The following is a 16,397-nucleotide window of genomic DNA, read 5'->3' on the forward strand; positions in this document are numbered from 1 at the left end:
AGATCAAGTTCGGATGAAATATTTGCTGTGGTTTCCAGTTCCTGCTTCTGATTCTAGTTGTTTTTGCCCACAGATTCCTTGACCCTTCCCGTGAGTTCTGGAACTGAACTGTAGCAAAAAGCCCCAAGAAATTTAATGTCAAGGAGTTTACACAAAGATATCTGACAGATTCCTCCAACGGATGGATTAGATCCATCAGGAGTAGTCCGATGATTGGCCATGATATTTTGCAACCTGTGCTTCTAACCCAGCTCTCTGCATGTCTCTTCTATGATCATTAAATGTGCACCTGAGGAGCCCACAGTTATACTTTATCTAACCTGCTAGAGATCACATCACCTACATACACTTTTAAGAAAGGGGTCAGATCTAATTAAACACCCATGATTCTGTTTAGCAGACATTGACCCCAGTTTTATAAAAGAAAACCCAAATGTAATTACTTCTATTCACACTGAGTTTGCTCTGTAGGATTATATACGCTAACCACTTAAGCACAGGTAACTGATCACCATAGAAGAGTTCATGACACTTGCCCTATACAAATCCAAGGCTCTGGTTTTAAGAATCCTTTGAAATAGCAGGAGGATTTGGTTTATTAGTATTTCTCTCAAAATGCCAGCACACACACACAAACCCAAATTACATTTCTAGCATGGTCTAAATCTATGATTTTAGATGCTTCTAAGAATAACACAGTGATTAACCACAATGATCAGAGAATTACCTTGAAACCTTATTGGAAGTAGAGAGAGTATAAATAAATCAGTTAATGCATAAATAAAATGCTTGAAGCTTTGTGGCCTTCTACTTTTCAGTTTTATGTATATCAAATTAGGGATCGGCCCCACTAAATGATTACTAAAATATCTCCTATCTTGAATTCTATGAATTTTCTGTCAATGACAGGTTAACACAGAGGCTGTTTTGGCTTTTGTTTTTGTCATTAGACCATGAGAAAAGTTGAGTCCTCTTTTCTGTATTTTAGAAAACAGAGGTCAATGAGCCAGAATGAATGTATCATGTCCTGGCATTTTTAAGGGCTGTAGGGCCACTTGCAGAGAAAATTGTAACATCTTGGGGAGTGTGGATATTTGGCCTATTCTTGGCTACCGCAACCATGTACTGAGACAAAGATATTTTCTCAATTAAAAAAAAAGCCATATCCAATAGTTTTTCTTCTATATTGAAGAAGTCAGCTTATTTCCTTCTGGCAAATTAGAATTTCACCAAACCTTCATTTAGGAAAATACAGTTTGTTGTAAAAGCACAGAATGTATTCCTTGACTCTTCTTTCCCCTGCCCCTCCTCAGTAAGAATCCCATCATTTTGCAGATGGAGTCATTAAGAACTCTGCTTTGCTTACCCTGAGCTACCTGAAACATCAGAGATTTAAGTTTGTTTAGCTCACTGCTTTATCTCTATCACCTAGGTCTGTGCTTAGGCAGGCAGTAGCTACTCAACAGATAAGGCATGAATGAATGAAAGAATGAAGCCTCTGATACCTTTTCCTAAATTCATCTTGATCCCTGTATGTACTTTGCAATACTTCCACTGCTGCAACTATTAGAGGGACCCCATATAAAATTGTTGTCCAGAGATACCCACGGTGCCTCTGGGGATAGTGCTACTAACTAGAGATGCTGGAGAAGCAGCCACACTGGCACCTGTCTAGTATTTCTTTCCAGTTCCAGTTGAAGTAAATGACTTTTACTTTATGCCAAAAATAGAAACTCACAGTAGAATCTTTCTAATATAGAAATATCAGTGGCTCCAGAAAAAAAGCACAAATTTTACTGATCATAAAGACAGTATGGTCAAGGACTAAAGGAAGTGAAGCTGCAGATAAAGGTGTTAGAGGAATTGGTAAGTGTTTGGATCTGCTTTATCATTTGCCTCATGTTGCAATTGGTTTTGAATATAGTTTACTGCCATGCAGTTGATGTCAATTGCTTGCTTGAAGCAAGGCAAATGAAAAAGAGCTAATCCTAACGGCTCAGAAGGAGATACTAAGGACCCTAACTAAAATGTATGCAATTAATTAAGCATCACCTATTCGGAATACTCTTCTTATTTGTGCCTTAGAATGGAAAGATACCATACTCCCAGGAAAAATATAAAGATTACCACGAGATAAATTGATAATGACCTCATCCTTAATTCATTCCCCAAATGCTCAAGTAAGTGGTTTAAATAAGTGCTAGAAGTCATTATTTACAAGTTATCTTAGTAGAAGAATATTTTAATTTAAGTAAGAGTAACAAAATGTACTAAATAATGGATAAGAAACTGGTATGTTTGACATTAGAGAATATAATTGTTTTAAGAGAATTGAATGTATAAATCCAATGGATACATATGCAGTGAGCACAGATATACAGTCCCACATTTATTGTTTATATTATGCTGTCCAATATATGTACAAAAATGCAATATGAAAAAAATGTTCAATAACTTTCTGCATTATGCAGTGGGGGTAGTTCTTAGAACTATAATATGTTAAAAAAAATCCCTCAGTTATATCTCACTTTTAAGATGTAATAGTCATCGATACATTTATTGTTTATTCACCTTATTTAGTTTTGTTCTTTTTCTCCACAAATGCACGCATATAGCTGAATAACTTCACATGGACCTTAATTGTGATTCATTACTCTACCTAAGCCTGTTCATATATTGAGGCAATATGAAGTTAAGGTAATATGATCTGGGCCTCAATTCTGAAATCAGTATTTTCATTTTTGTATTTTCTACTCTTTTTTTTTTCAAGAAATTAGCAAAATGTGGAAACTAAAATCTCACAAACACTGCTGTATAGAGAACACTGCAAACCACATCATTGTAAATACATATTTGTCAGCTGTGAATAATATTTGGAATTTGGCACACCAATCACCTTCTATATGCTGATGCTTAGTGCCCAAATAATGGATTGTTCCAAAGTCAAATGAACCCTCTAAAAGGTAGCATTTTTTTTTTAATATTCTCTACTAAAGAGTAGTAAGATACCAAAGGATGTTGGAAAACTGCAGGAAAGTTGTCTGGGATTTAGTGATCATCTGTCATTTAGTATCTGTGGGTTGTTTAAGGACTCCTTCCTGTGTGCAGAGTTCTGTGCTGTGCACTCTGAAAGGATGCAGAAGCAATGAAGCAGAGTCTGCCATACCGAGAAGTAAACCCCCTACAGTGATTTATGGTGTACCAGGTAAATCTTTCCCAATTTGCCAATTACAATTCTTGAAAGTTCTAACATAGTAACTCCTTGGAATTAAGATTCTGAAGGAATCTTAACACACTCAACAAATCACCAATTACAATGCCATCGGTAGACTTGAAGTCTTTGAGGGGATGTAACTGGGGTACGTAAGCTTAGTTCTGAAAGAAGCTTCCAAAACATTTTAAGATTTTAATTTTGAAAAAACAGTGGATGTTTACTGAAAAAAAAAATAGAAAAGACAAATAGTCCAAAAAAATAAAACCTGTGAAATACAAAAGTTATACATAATCTAATTTACCAAAGATGATCACTATTAACAGTGTAGCAAATATTCTTTCTGGAATATTCTAGAGGCATTTGTCATTCTATCTAGATTGACATCTATCTATACTACATGTATTTATGCATGTAAATGCTTTTTCTTACAAAAAATGGAGTCACTTTGTTCTCTAATCTTCCTCTTTGAATAGAAATGGATTATGAACATGTTTTCATGTCACTAACCACACATTTCTCATCAGTTTTAATGGTGTCTTAGCATTCATTTCTTGGGAAATACCTTGATATATGTAGCCACTAGAGAGTTTCCAATTATAAGCAATGGTGCAACTAACATCCTTGTAGACATGTTTGCACATTTGTTAATTTCCTTAGGATAAGATTTTCAGAAATAGAATCGCTGTGTCAAATGATATTTATGCTTTTAATACATTTTATATATATTGGGAAATTGCATTTCAGAAAAGTTCTGTCAATTTATATTCTCACCGGCATTGCATGAAAGTGCCTGTTCTACATAGACATTCATCAACCCAAAGCATTACCATTCTTTTCAATGATTACCAAGTTGATAGCTAATAGATTCTTCTAACTTGCATTTAGTTGATTATGGTAAGCTTGGATATGTTTTATGTTGTTCCCCACATTTTTCTTGCTTATTCATGTTCATTTAGGCCTTGCCATTTGGTGTGATTTCTCTTACTGCTCTGTGAGCAGAATGAAATTCATTCTTTCATTCATAATGGTAGAAATCTTTTCTCATGTGTTGCAATCCCATCCTCCCCCCAATTTATTATGCCTTTTAATTTGTTTTTTATTTTGTGGCATACAGAAATCTTTCATTTTTATGTGTGCAAATTTACCAATCTTTTCCACTGTTATTTCTGACCCTAATCATTTAGGATCTCTGTGAATTGAGTTGTGCAGTAGCATTCCCATCTAAAATACAGCAGTGGGTTAGAAACTGCCTTTCTGAAAATCATTCAAGATCATTTGTAGTGCGAGTCATCAAAATGGGGTGGATTCTCTCAATATTAAGAACAGAAACATTAAGAAGGAAGGTGGAGTTCAGAACCATATGCAGAAGCAGTATCTTTGTTGTATTGAGCAGACTTCTAAGGCAGCCCACGGGAGTCCCAGCCCCTGGTGAGCGCACTCTCTCTCACAGTTATTCAGGCAAACGCTAATGTAGGTGTGCTTTAAAGGAATACATTGGCAAATCTGTTGACCTTTAAATAGGGAAATTATCTGGGTGGGCTGACATAATCACATTAGTCCTTTAAAACCAAGTTTCCTCTGGCCATCACAGAAGGGAAAATTAGAGAGATGCTCTGGATGGCATGGAAGAAAACAAATATCCTCATTGTGAATTGCATATAGGGGTTATGGGGCATGGAACTGAGGGCAGCCTAGAGTTGCTGGAAGGATGCACCAGCCACCAGCTAGAAAGAAAATAAGGACCTCAATTCTACTACTGCAATAACAAGAATTATGTCAATAACCAGTGAACTTCGAAGAGAGGACTTCAAACCCACTTAAGAAACATAGCCCAACTGACACCTTTATTTCTGCTTTAGGACTGTGACTCAACTTAGCTGAGCCCAGACTTCTGACCTGTGGAAACTGGGAGATAATAAACATATGTTGTTTAAGACATTGATTTTATGGTAATTCATCATGCAGAAATAGAAAATGAGTTTACCAACATCTGCTACCCTGTGGACTCTGCTGGAGGCCAGCTTTCTGGAAGCCCACTGTCCAGGTTACAGCTCTGGTACTGTAGTTTGGCTAACGGTGCAGCCATTTTTCGGCAATATTCCATTTTGTTCTTTGTGAAATACATATGAGTGGGAATTCTACACAGTGAAAATGGCTGAAAAGTTCATTAAAAGTAAAATGTTAGGGAAATAGCAAGTTATAGAGTCCTCCTTCTTCAAAAATAGTACTCTTTAATTGAAATTCTACATACTATCAGGACTGAGAAGTCAAGTCACGTTTACAGCCCTTTTAGGGTTCCTTCTAGGTAATAAGAGGGGTGCAAGAAAAGTGGTCTCTGTCTTGAGATACAGATGTTGTTGAGGTCCTAAGATTTACTGCCTAGAGGATATCACCAAGCAGTGTGCATCAGTAAGCTTCTGAATGTAATACTTTGAGCATGCATCTGCTTTCAAAATAAAGCTAAGACTTCATGAATAGTATTTAAATACCTCCATGCACCTGTCCCAGACCCCTTCCCGGCCTTATGCTTTGCCACGCAACTCCATTTCTTCTGCAATTACCATTCCCAAATGTGCCTAGTGCCTTTCTGATTCTATATCTTTCTGACATTGCTTCTCATGATATATCAAGAGTGCTTATCATACAAGGTACATTTGGAATTTCCGGGTTTCCAATTCCTTCAGGAAACCATACACAGCTGCCTGCAAATGAAATAGATCTTACCTTGTTATGCAATCACAGAGCACTTGTTTTATGTGTCGGCACATAGCAGAAGGTAAGCATTAATTAATTAACTCTGCACATACAGATACTTACATGTATGTATGCTCCTAACATTGCCAATTCCAGTGGCCATACCCAATTAAATTTGTCTACTCCCCTTCCTCCTCTTACCACCCATGCCCTGGTGGTCCCTTTTCTACAGCAGGGGCTCAGTATGGTTTTGTGGGAATACATTGGAGCCTGATTGTTGCATCAAACTAGTATTGCCACCACTGAATATCCATATGTAAGAATTTCACATCACCTCTGTATTTGTTCTGCATTCTCCATACAATATATAGGTTAGATCTATCCAAGTAGCCCATATGGGAAGTAGAATGTTTAAAATGGCAAATACCTAACATAGCCATAAAAGATTATATGATATGGAGTAGAGGGTTCAGCCAAAGGAGTGACCAAGGCAGTATCTCTGCTCTACGATTCAGGCTTCTTCCTTCTTAATAAAGCTTATTTCCTTTTTTTGATATTATAGACTGGTAGTCTGGTTTGCAGATACATCTTCTGAATTATCTTGCTCTGAGTGGGCTTCTTTTATCTCTACACGCCCAAGGTTATTCAAATAGAAAACCATCCTACACAGATTTCGGAATAATTTTATTTTCTTGTCCCTGTTTACCATGTCTTCCCTCTCTTGTCCAGAAAATTGGGGGATTCCACTAAAGGTCACTAACATTTGCTCCTTCTCTTTCCATCCTTTTAGAATCCTAACTGTTTTTTGTAGTCTCTGTCCAAAAGAACCAAAGATCGTGTGTGTGATGGGGTCTTAGGCAAAAGTGGGAGATGGTGAAGGTTCTGTCATTCTCACTCCTCTCTTTGTGGCTTGCATGTTCCTCTCACTCGCTCCTCTCGGTTTCAACATGTTCCTCTCTCTGTCTCTCTATTCCCCTCTCTTCTCTCTCTTTCTGTCTGTCTCTCTCTGTGAATGGATACATGCATAGGCATAGGAATAAAGGAAAAGGTTTGAAAGGAAACCTATCAAAATGTTCATCTACTTCCCTGAAGGTTGGTTAGGGGAGCTTTCACTTTTTACTTTATTAATTTCTGCATTTGATTTTTTTCATAACCAACTTGAAATATGTTTACAATCTTTTTTAAAAAGCAAAGAAAACAAATTTGTTTTTTCTGTATCTCAGGTTCATCTTTTCTAAATGAATCCGAGTCTCATAGTCCTATCTCCCTATCTCACCCCAGCCTCTCCCACCATACCCTTTCCCATGCGGACACATCTGAGACTAGCACCCACAGTTTTTTAGAAGCCAGGAAAAGTCCTAAATGCGTCCTGATAGCATAAGTCCCACAGTCACTTCATTCTTGAATGATCAATTAGAGATTGCACAAAGATGAGCAAAAGTCACTCCCTTCAAATGAATATTGAGCAAACTCTGGTGAACAACGCAAAATCTTCCTCTGCCAGTCTGGCTTGCTCCTGCTTGGGTCCTATCCCATTTCTTGACCTGAGTAATGGCTGACTGATGTTCTAAGCCAGGGGCCTGTATTGGAAGGGCTGGCAGTGGGGGTGGGAAGGCAGAGCATCCTTAGAAGCATGCTCTATGAGAAGGAGGAGGATGGTAAGTTATCTGAGGGAACAGTGAAGGAATTGAGGCTCTTTACCCTTTACCCCTATGTGGCTTTGTGCATATGATGTGCTCTGTGTCACGGTTTCCTCATCTTGAAAATGGAGTTATAATACTAGCAACTGTAAGAGTTACTGGGATAACTAAGTGAATTTAAAACATAAGGAGCCCAGCCTGTGCCAGGTCCTGTGTTAGGGATTATATAGGCCTCACAATATATATCATTGACAATAATGAAATATGTGTTCATTACATTTCTGAAGCAATGATATTTAAATTACTTTGCATGGTCAAATGTCATCAAAGGAGGCATGCTATTTTTAGGGCGTGGATTTAAAAGTTGAGAAACTCTTTTTCTCATCCTTCCAAGGACATTCTTCCGAGATATTTCATCTCCATTATCCTTACTGAAAACACAGATTATTTTTGTCACTTTCACAAAAAGTCCTCTACTGATTGAATCAGGGGCTAAAGCCAGTGCTGTTAGCTCCAGAGCTGCATAAAGCAATGACTTGTAACAATATAAAGAAATCATTCATATGACTATGTAAGTGATTTCCTGAGTCTACTGTTATCCTAGTCTCTAAGCATTTTTACACCTGTTCCTTATTGTTGTAAGGAAATAGATACTGACCACATGATGGAGGATTTAGCTAGAAAGCAAGATGCATTGCAAAAGTGAATTTGGAAAGGGAGTAACTGAGGAAAGTGGTATGCCTTAAATATCAAGGTCTTTTCTACAGCCATTGTCCTCTAGTTTATAAGCTTCCACTCTCCCCTAGGGTAGCAGCACTGTATCTACAGAATGTTTTCTTTACCTTTTATAAGGCAACATGAACTCCAGCTGTCAGTTCTGTCTGTAAATCTGCATATCCCTAAGCATCCTGCACATTCCTCCACTCAGCCCACACAGAGAGCACAGCTGGACTCCCAAAGGCTGCTGTAGGACCCGGAACAGAAGTCTGGGAAGCAGCCTGGCTCAAGTCCTGTTGTTTCAAGCCCGATCCTGCCTTCTGGCTGCTGGATGGGGAATTGCAGTGAGATGCCTTTCCTCCAAAGCTCCATCTGGTGAAACATCTGGAGCTAGTCCTCTAGCAGGAGGAAAACGTGCGTGGAATGATTAATGATACCTCAGCATTGTAATATTGGAGAGAGCTGACCTGTTTGCAAACATGATTGCAAATCTTAAGTAGCTCTGGGATTCTAAACTACTCTTATTGCAGGGCTCCCTGGAGAGAGCACTTTCAGTCCCATGCATAGCAGGATTTTTAAAGGCTTATTAAGTCTTGATAATGCTTTAGGTATTTGGAAGGAAATGGATGGATGGAGAAGAAATGGAAAAGATTATTGGAGAATTGGAAATGATTTATTTTTTAATGGATGGGACGTAAACTCCTAGTGGGACAGGGGAAGCTCTAGGAAGAAGAGAAGATTAGAATGGAGTGAAGACTTCCACTAAATCAATGAGGTGCAGAAAATGAAAGGAGTGTGTGAATTATCACTGTTCCCACCTGAACCGTGCCAGCTCTGGTCCCCTCAAGGCAGATAAGCCTGCCTTCCTGACAAGAGCAAGTTTGGGGAGAGACTTTTAATGTTTTACTGTGATTCTTAGCAATATAGAACCAAAAAAATTTTTTTGATAAAAATCGTACATATCTTCTCTTGAATCTCTTGAACCTATAACAAAATTTCCAGAGAAGTTCTGACAGTGAAGATAAACTATCAATTATAGCACAACCCCTATATTGATGGTTTGGGGGTGTGCCACAGGACATTTAAAAATTTCATCTTTAGTTTGGAAATTTTTATTTTGAGAATATCTAGTCCATAAACAGAATAAACAGAGTTTTTGAAAGCTGCTTTTTTCATTTGACAAGACCAATTTCTCTTGCCCTCAGTGCTTTGGCCACTTGACGTTGAATCACAGAGGATGTTGTGCAAAGAAAGGAAAATGTGAAAGTTATGAAGGATGCATGAAAATATTTCTGGAAATGCAAAGGGATTCATCCACCGATCTGACATCTGGGACCAAGATACCAAGGAATTGTTGATACATGGCCATTTCTGAGGGACTAGCTGGAACAGAAAGAAAAAAATAGGAAAACATTTGTCATGTGAGAGTGAAAAGTTGATCCTAAGCAAAGAGGTTTGAAATGTCTTAGAATTCATATCTATTAAATATCAAAATAATGGCAATGCTCTGAAAATTATGGCACCTTATCATCTCAGTACTGGAAAGCAGAATACAGTCATGTAGTCTAATACATCTGATCATCTGTAGCCGCTTTGCTCGTGGTCCTTATTGCTTTATACGTGCAAACTTCTGAAATTTGCATGTACACAGGCCATAGTACTTGGACCAAAGCAGGCTCTCTCTCTCTCTGTTAACAGGAACAAGCTAAGTATTTTGTCTAGAATTATTTCCAATGAGCCCCTTCAATGTCCTGGAAACTCCCACATTCTCAAGATCCAACAGTCTTTCAGTAATCCTGGTTCCTGGAAAGATCAGTTTATCCAGGAGAGCTCACTGAAGATGATCTCTCTAAGCTGCTTGCTGCAGCTGCTATTCTTGATTGACTAGCATTTTAATAGGTACATGTAAGTTCATGCAAATAACAGAATATGACTATAACCATCAAAAACCTGTTGATCCAATTTGGGAGAATCTACCAAAGTGCTGTCTCTCTCTGTTACCTTTCTTAACCCCTTTTGCCTGTTCTTCTGCCTTTATCCTTCTCATAAAGGGAACGAAGAGACTGAGGGGGAACTCCTCTTCTCCAGTGCTTCCATTATCTTATTCATGCATGATCCAAAATCTTCATCTCTGGCCTAGGTTATCTTCTATATTTCTGACAGCTGACTGAGCATCTCTGCCACAAACCTATCAAGCTTAGCTCTAGAACTTAATGACTTTATCTCCCATCCCTTCTGCAAACTGGATATGGTTTTCTGAATGTGCTATTTCCATGATGCTGCTAACATCTGTCTAGTCTAGCAGTATGACACCTGGGACACATATCCTCGATTCCTTCTACCTTCTCACCACCACCACATTCTAACATGCAAATTTCTCTGTTTTAAGATTTCATCTCTCCATTGTTTCCAGGTAACTGCTTGGCCCAGGCCCCTCTCATCTCCTGCCTGGACTTTTGCAGCATATTCTGCTTAGTCTGCTGGCTTCCTGACTTTCTGTCCCTGCTCCACTCTTTACCCTCTCATGAGGACTTCCTATAATTCTTTTGTCACCGCATGCCTCTACTTAAAGACCTCTATGGATGCCCTTTTAACTAGCATTTCTGTAACTTAACAAACAAACATATCTTGGCCTTGACACTGTTCACACTTGAATGGGCACCTGTGATCAACTTCTTAATGCCTACAAAAGTGGGTAGGGGTCAAGAACTCGAGTGGATACTGTCAGTGCCCCACCCAGATTCCCTTTACTGGGCAGGTGCACACATTACACATCCCCAGACACTGTAAAAGTTAGATACTAACAGCTCATTAGCTTCCCTCCTTCCCTGGAGAATTAACCTAGGAAGAATGGAGGTCACAGTACCTGGAGGGGACCCCATAGAACCACAGCATGTGACTAATTGATTCAGGTTGACGAAAGGCTGTCTTCCTGCTTCAAAGTGGGACCAACTCCGAAGTATAGTCTGTGCTTCAAAACTTCCACTGGATTCAAACAGAATCTAGTTTCCAGCTGAGACCACATCACTGTTTGACTCTTTTCTCCTATTCTGTCCTGCTCTCCTCCCTCCCCTTCTTCAGACAGCACACCCCAATAATCACTTGGACAAAAATCTCCATCTCAACCTATGCTTCTGGGGAACTTGACGTAAGAGAATAGCAATTTCACTAGGGCTGAGAAGCATGGGTGAGATTTTTAAAAAGCTTTTGTGTCACCACTGAGAATCACCTGCCAATAGATTAGACCTAACTATTTTAGTTTGGCACAAAGCATCATGCAGTCTGGTTGTCCCTTACATGCTAGCTTCATCTTTTGCCTCTCTGTCCTTGTGTGTCTAATTCTTCATGATTCTCCAAAGAAACCAAATTTCTGTACCATCTCTTGACTTTGTACCTACTACATAAAAATCTCTTTTTAATGTAAAGAGATTTCAGTTGTAAGAGAATGAGATTGCCTGAGATACTGTTTATAGGGTGGTGAAAGAAATAGAAATGTGGAGGAAAATATCATGTAGAAGAGTAAAATGGAAAGTAGAGACATTATCCTTTTTATAGGTCCCTGAATGAATTAATCTTTAGCAGCTTACCCTCTATCTAACATATGGAATAGGAGGGCAGGAAGAGAAGAGCTAAGAAGAGGTGAATGATGGAGAACAACCAGCTGCTTACATATCCAGTGTGTCTTCACAGTGAATGTCTATAATTGAGGAATACGACTAGGCAAATGTAGAGCAAAGGGGTTCTCTGGAGCTTTCCAATTTTAATCTGATACACATAAGACTGGAAGCAACTTGAGGCCAGTTGTCGGTCAGAAGGAGAGTCACCTAAGGAAATATGAACCCACTCCAAAACTGGTGTCAGGGTCACCAGCAAAAGGATGACACATAGGCTCTGATGGAAAGATGTTCTACTCACATGGAGAAAAGACCGAGTGAGGTCAGCTTCACTAGTGGACTTTGGTTTCCCATAGCCAGTGGGTCTTCATCTGTGGCCAACGCAGAAAGACATTCTACACACAGCACCCCTCGCATGTTCATATGCTACTGCAGTGGAGGAGCCCCACTCTTCCCTGCCAGAGACAGATATACCACTGGGGCATGAGCTGAATGTCATAAAACATGCCAGCCAGGGTCAGACTGTCTCCGATGAATGTTTACATATGCTCAGGACAACGGGGAAGAAACGTACTGGCAGTCCCCTTATCAACTCAGGGTTGGTGTTTTATTCCCTATTTGATACCCCTGATCTGGAGCACAGGATGTATTTGTAGGTGGTAGTGAAAGGTGGCAGGCTATGCCAGGATTGCCCCCTACTACACCAGGCATTGTTCCATGTCCTTAGTCTTCTTGTGTACAGAGTATAATGTTCACTCTGTGGTTGGATGAAGTGAAATCCTTGCTGAATGAGGAATTAAGAGTTTAGCGCACATGGCATGACTTGATGTCAAATGCTGATATTTTAGGCCTGGATTGGCCTAAAAAAAATATCTTTTTGTCTTTTTTTCTGGGTTAGAAAGTTATCAGGAAATAATCTCAGAGTTTGTTCAATATAGACCAAACCTCTTAACATCAGTTGCCTTATCAGTAAGAATAAGGTTCTTTTTGTTTGTTTGTTTTTCTGATCAGAAAGCTAAGAGTAAGCAGGACTGGAAATAAGGTAGTCTCATAATGCCTGAACCACAGCTAAAAGACTAGGAGATTCATTAGCTGTCACATTACTCCAAACACATGAAAACATCAGTAAGTAACAGGCCCTTCCAGAATTAGCTTTGGGATTAAAAAAAAAAACAACAAGCCTTTGACTTGCTTGAATTGAAAGCTTGCTAAGCAGACAGTTCAACACATAGCAGTGTTCACTTATTGTTTCACCGAAGACATGAGAGAAGCCACATGTGGCATCTTCAGGGCTAGCACCTGTTTAGATCCTGTTTACAGCTCACAGAGGATCTGGGGGTGGTGGGAGGAGTGGGCATTTTGGTTTTATTCTAATGACGTCTGATTTCCTGCTGATAGAGCTAGAAGCTTCTAGGGGGAACAGTGACCAGAGATGTCCAATGAGCAGTGCTAGAGAGAGGGAACATTCGTAACTCTATTAACAACTGTATATTAGACAGACTGATCTAATCCCCTCTTATCTATGATGACACTCGGCCAACAACAGGGACCCCCGAAAGGTAATAATTTCCATTTATAAAGTCCTAGCTTGCTTTTATGTGGCTGGGAAAGACTGAATTCATTTAATATTGCAGAAGCTTTTATTCTCCTGCCATCTCATTTCTTTTCAACCTCACCCAAGAATCATGTTAGTTTGTATATTGAGACAAGTCTAACTTCTTTTTGTCTTTTTTTCTATCTCTCATTACTGAGAGTTTTTTTTAAAAGGTAATATGACTCCTTCAAACTTTGTCTATATGCTTCTCAACCAATCAAATCAGTTCATTTGGTGAACATACATGTCTTGCTCCTGTTTCTGGAAACATAGTTTTTTCCTTTTCATATACTCAATATCTCCTCTCCTATTAGGCTCAGTTCAAACACTATCCTCTCCAGAAAGCCTTTCAGAACTTCCCTAGTTCATTGGGTTCCCTCCCTTCTCTGATTCCTCAAAACTGCCCATCATAATCAGCAGTTTAGACATGTGTAGGCTGGTTTCTAGTGGTGGGTGTGCCTTTTCTCCCCAAATTTAAATCTACTATACAATTACACCAATCTCATTCTTACAGCTTCTCTCTGCTATTGCTTGACTAATGCTTTACCCACCATGAGCTCAAGGAACATATCTATTTTGTGCTTCACTCTAGCCCTAGAGCTCTGTGTAGGGTCTGGCACATTTATGAAGTCATAAATATCTGTTAAATGAAACTGTTTTTAGTAATTCATATCACTTTCTGATCTGAATAAATTGCTGAATAAACAGACACACACACACACACACACACACACACACACACACACATACACTTTCAAACCTTAAAAAACAATAACCATGCATTTGCTCATGATTCTGCAATCTGGGCTGGGCTAAACTGGGTGTTTCCTTCACTGCTCTTGCCCGAGGTTATTCATGGGGGTGGAGTCATCTGAAGGCTAAAATGGGGCTGGAAATGTAAGATGTCTTCACTCACATGTCTAGCATCTAAGCTGAAATGGCTGAAATAACTGAGGGCTAGCCAGACCTCATTTGAACTCCATATGTTCTCTCCCGCAGAATACTGAACTTCTTTACATGTGGCTCAGGGGTCCAAGAGGGAACATTCCAAGAAGATAAGCCACAGTGTGCATCCTGGGCTTTTATCTCTACCTTCTGGGTCGTCCCTTTTTGGCCATAAGAAATAACCTGTGCTGGCAGCTGAGTAGCTTTCTTGGCCTGCCCACCAAAATTTGGAGGATCACAAGCCTTTTCACTTTAAACTCTATCCCTTTTAGTCCAAGCAGGTGTCTGTTCCTTTTAGTCCAAGGTGGTGAGATGCCTCTAAAATTTGTGCAGGCTTTCTATATATCAAATTCTTCACTCCATTAGACAAAAGCTACATCTACAAATCTCTCCAAACAGTCCCCACACTATTTGGGACTATGGATAAGAGTGCTATGGGACAATTCCCTTTCAGTATTTAGAAGTCCTATGGTCTATCTGAGAGGGCATATGAGATATCACCTTAAATTTTTCTGAGTTTTAACAAAGGATCTTAGAGTCACACTAAAGATTTGATCCTAACCTTGAGACTGCATGTTACTGGTAGTGCCCTGGGTTTGATATTTACCCTGAGGCTATTTCTTATTTTCAGAATCTTCCACCGGCAAGAGAGACTAGGAATTAGAAACTGCTTTATTTTCCAGCCCAGTACATCCTAGGCTGGAAATAATTCTACCAAATTCTTCCTCCAAACTGAACCATTCCTGCTGTCTCTTCCCAGATTTTACCACAGATTAAAGGAAGCCAATTAGCTCTTTAAATTTTTGGCCTGGAAATCTCCCCCTGCAACTCCACTAATTTATTAGGAACATTTTCATTCTTCCAGGTTACTACAGGAAGCAGTCTTGTTAACTATTATACCAATGCATAGGATGGGATCTCTTTTCCAAGTTCCAAAAGGAATGTTCTCACTGCTATTTTAATATCCTGGCATCCTTTAGGCCTCTGCCAGCCACTTGGTCCAAAAGCCAATAAAACATATTTTAGATTTTTGCTATGGCTAAATTATGCTTTGCTACCTAACCATCTCAGAATATAATGATCCAACAACACCTTCCTGACCAAAAGGGGGGAAAGAAGTGTAACAAATAAGATATCGGTGGCTGAGAGCATTCAAATAGAGTTGAAAGGCTACCTTGGAGGTCACTCTTATGCAACCTTTAGTTAGACATTGCTACTTACCATAACTTGCCAACCCCCAACCAAAACCATTCCTGCCAATCCTAAAGAACACCTAGGGCATTATATAAGTTTCTACAAAGTTTCCATGCACTAGAGTAGTTTTCCAGAAACCTACAACCTCCAGATGGGTCTCCAGACCAGATAAGTTCTGAAATGCAGAGGAACCAGCCTCTCTAAAACATCAACTTGTTCCATCCCCCTATTCCATATTATTGACATCCCCTTCCAATATGAGAAAGTTAGAATAGGCATAACCCAAATACTCCTAAAAAGGAGTGAGGAAAGATCAAATGTGATGGTGGAGTTATACAGGGAACGTAGGGTTTAACAAATGAGTATGGCTGCTGGATCATTAAATTGATATTTCTTTTAGTCTCCAGTAACTTAGAGCAGCTAGAAGCAAAGACCTAAAATTGTGGAATCATAGCTCATACCAAACTCTGAAATCTATTCTACAACTAATTGTCGCAAAGTGCTTTGAAATTTATTACTTTTTTTGTATACTTGTTATTTTGCACAAAAAAAGAAAAAATACTTATTCTAGACTCCAATGTTTTGGAGCAGATAGAAGGAAAAATCTAATAGTGGAATGCTAACCCATAAAAAACTCTGCAATCTGTTCTGTAACTTAGTTGTTGAAGTGTACTTTGAAAATCGTTGCTTTTTCTCTCTTTTCTTTTCATATATGTTATATTTAACAATAAAAATTTTTAAAAAGAATACAATGATCATCATTTATTTGCTGAAAATTCTGCAAT

The 16,397-nt window shown here is 39.0% G+C and overlaps 1 protein-coding gene and 2 long non-coding RNA genes across 3 annotated transcripts in view; 1 reads left to right on the forward strand and 2 right to left on the reverse strand.

Annotated features, from left to right (window-relative positions):
- DPP6 (dipeptidyl peptidase like 6) overlaps positions 1 to 16,397 on the forward strand; it is a 919,284-nt gene that overhangs the window by 101,158 nt on the left and 801,729 nt on the right. The gene's annotated exons all lie outside the window — the stretch shown is intronic.
- Positions 1 to 16,397, reverse strand: part of LOC143674771 (uncharacterized) — a 154,856-nt gene that overhangs the window by 78,731 nt on the left and 59,728 nt on the right. The gene's annotated exons all lie outside the window — the stretch shown is intronic.
- Positions 9,374 to 16,397, reverse strand: part of LOC143674767 (uncharacterized) — a 36,307-nt gene continuing 29,283 nt past the window's right edge. Inside the window, exon 3 of the long non-coding RNA XR_013171208.1 lies at positions 9,374 to 9,648. This is a non-coding gene — a long non-coding RNA (uncharacterized LOC143674767). The remainder of the gene's footprint in view (positions 9,649 to 16,397) is intronic.

This window comes from Tamandua tetradactyla, chromosome 1 (genome assembly GCF_023851605.1).
Source record: "Tamandua tetradactyla isolate mTamTet1 chromosome 1, mTamTet1.pri, whole genome shotgun sequence".
Classification (NCBI taxonomy): Eukaryota; Metazoa; Chordata; class Mammalia; order Pilosa; family Myrmecophagidae; genus Tamandua; species Tamandua tetradactyla.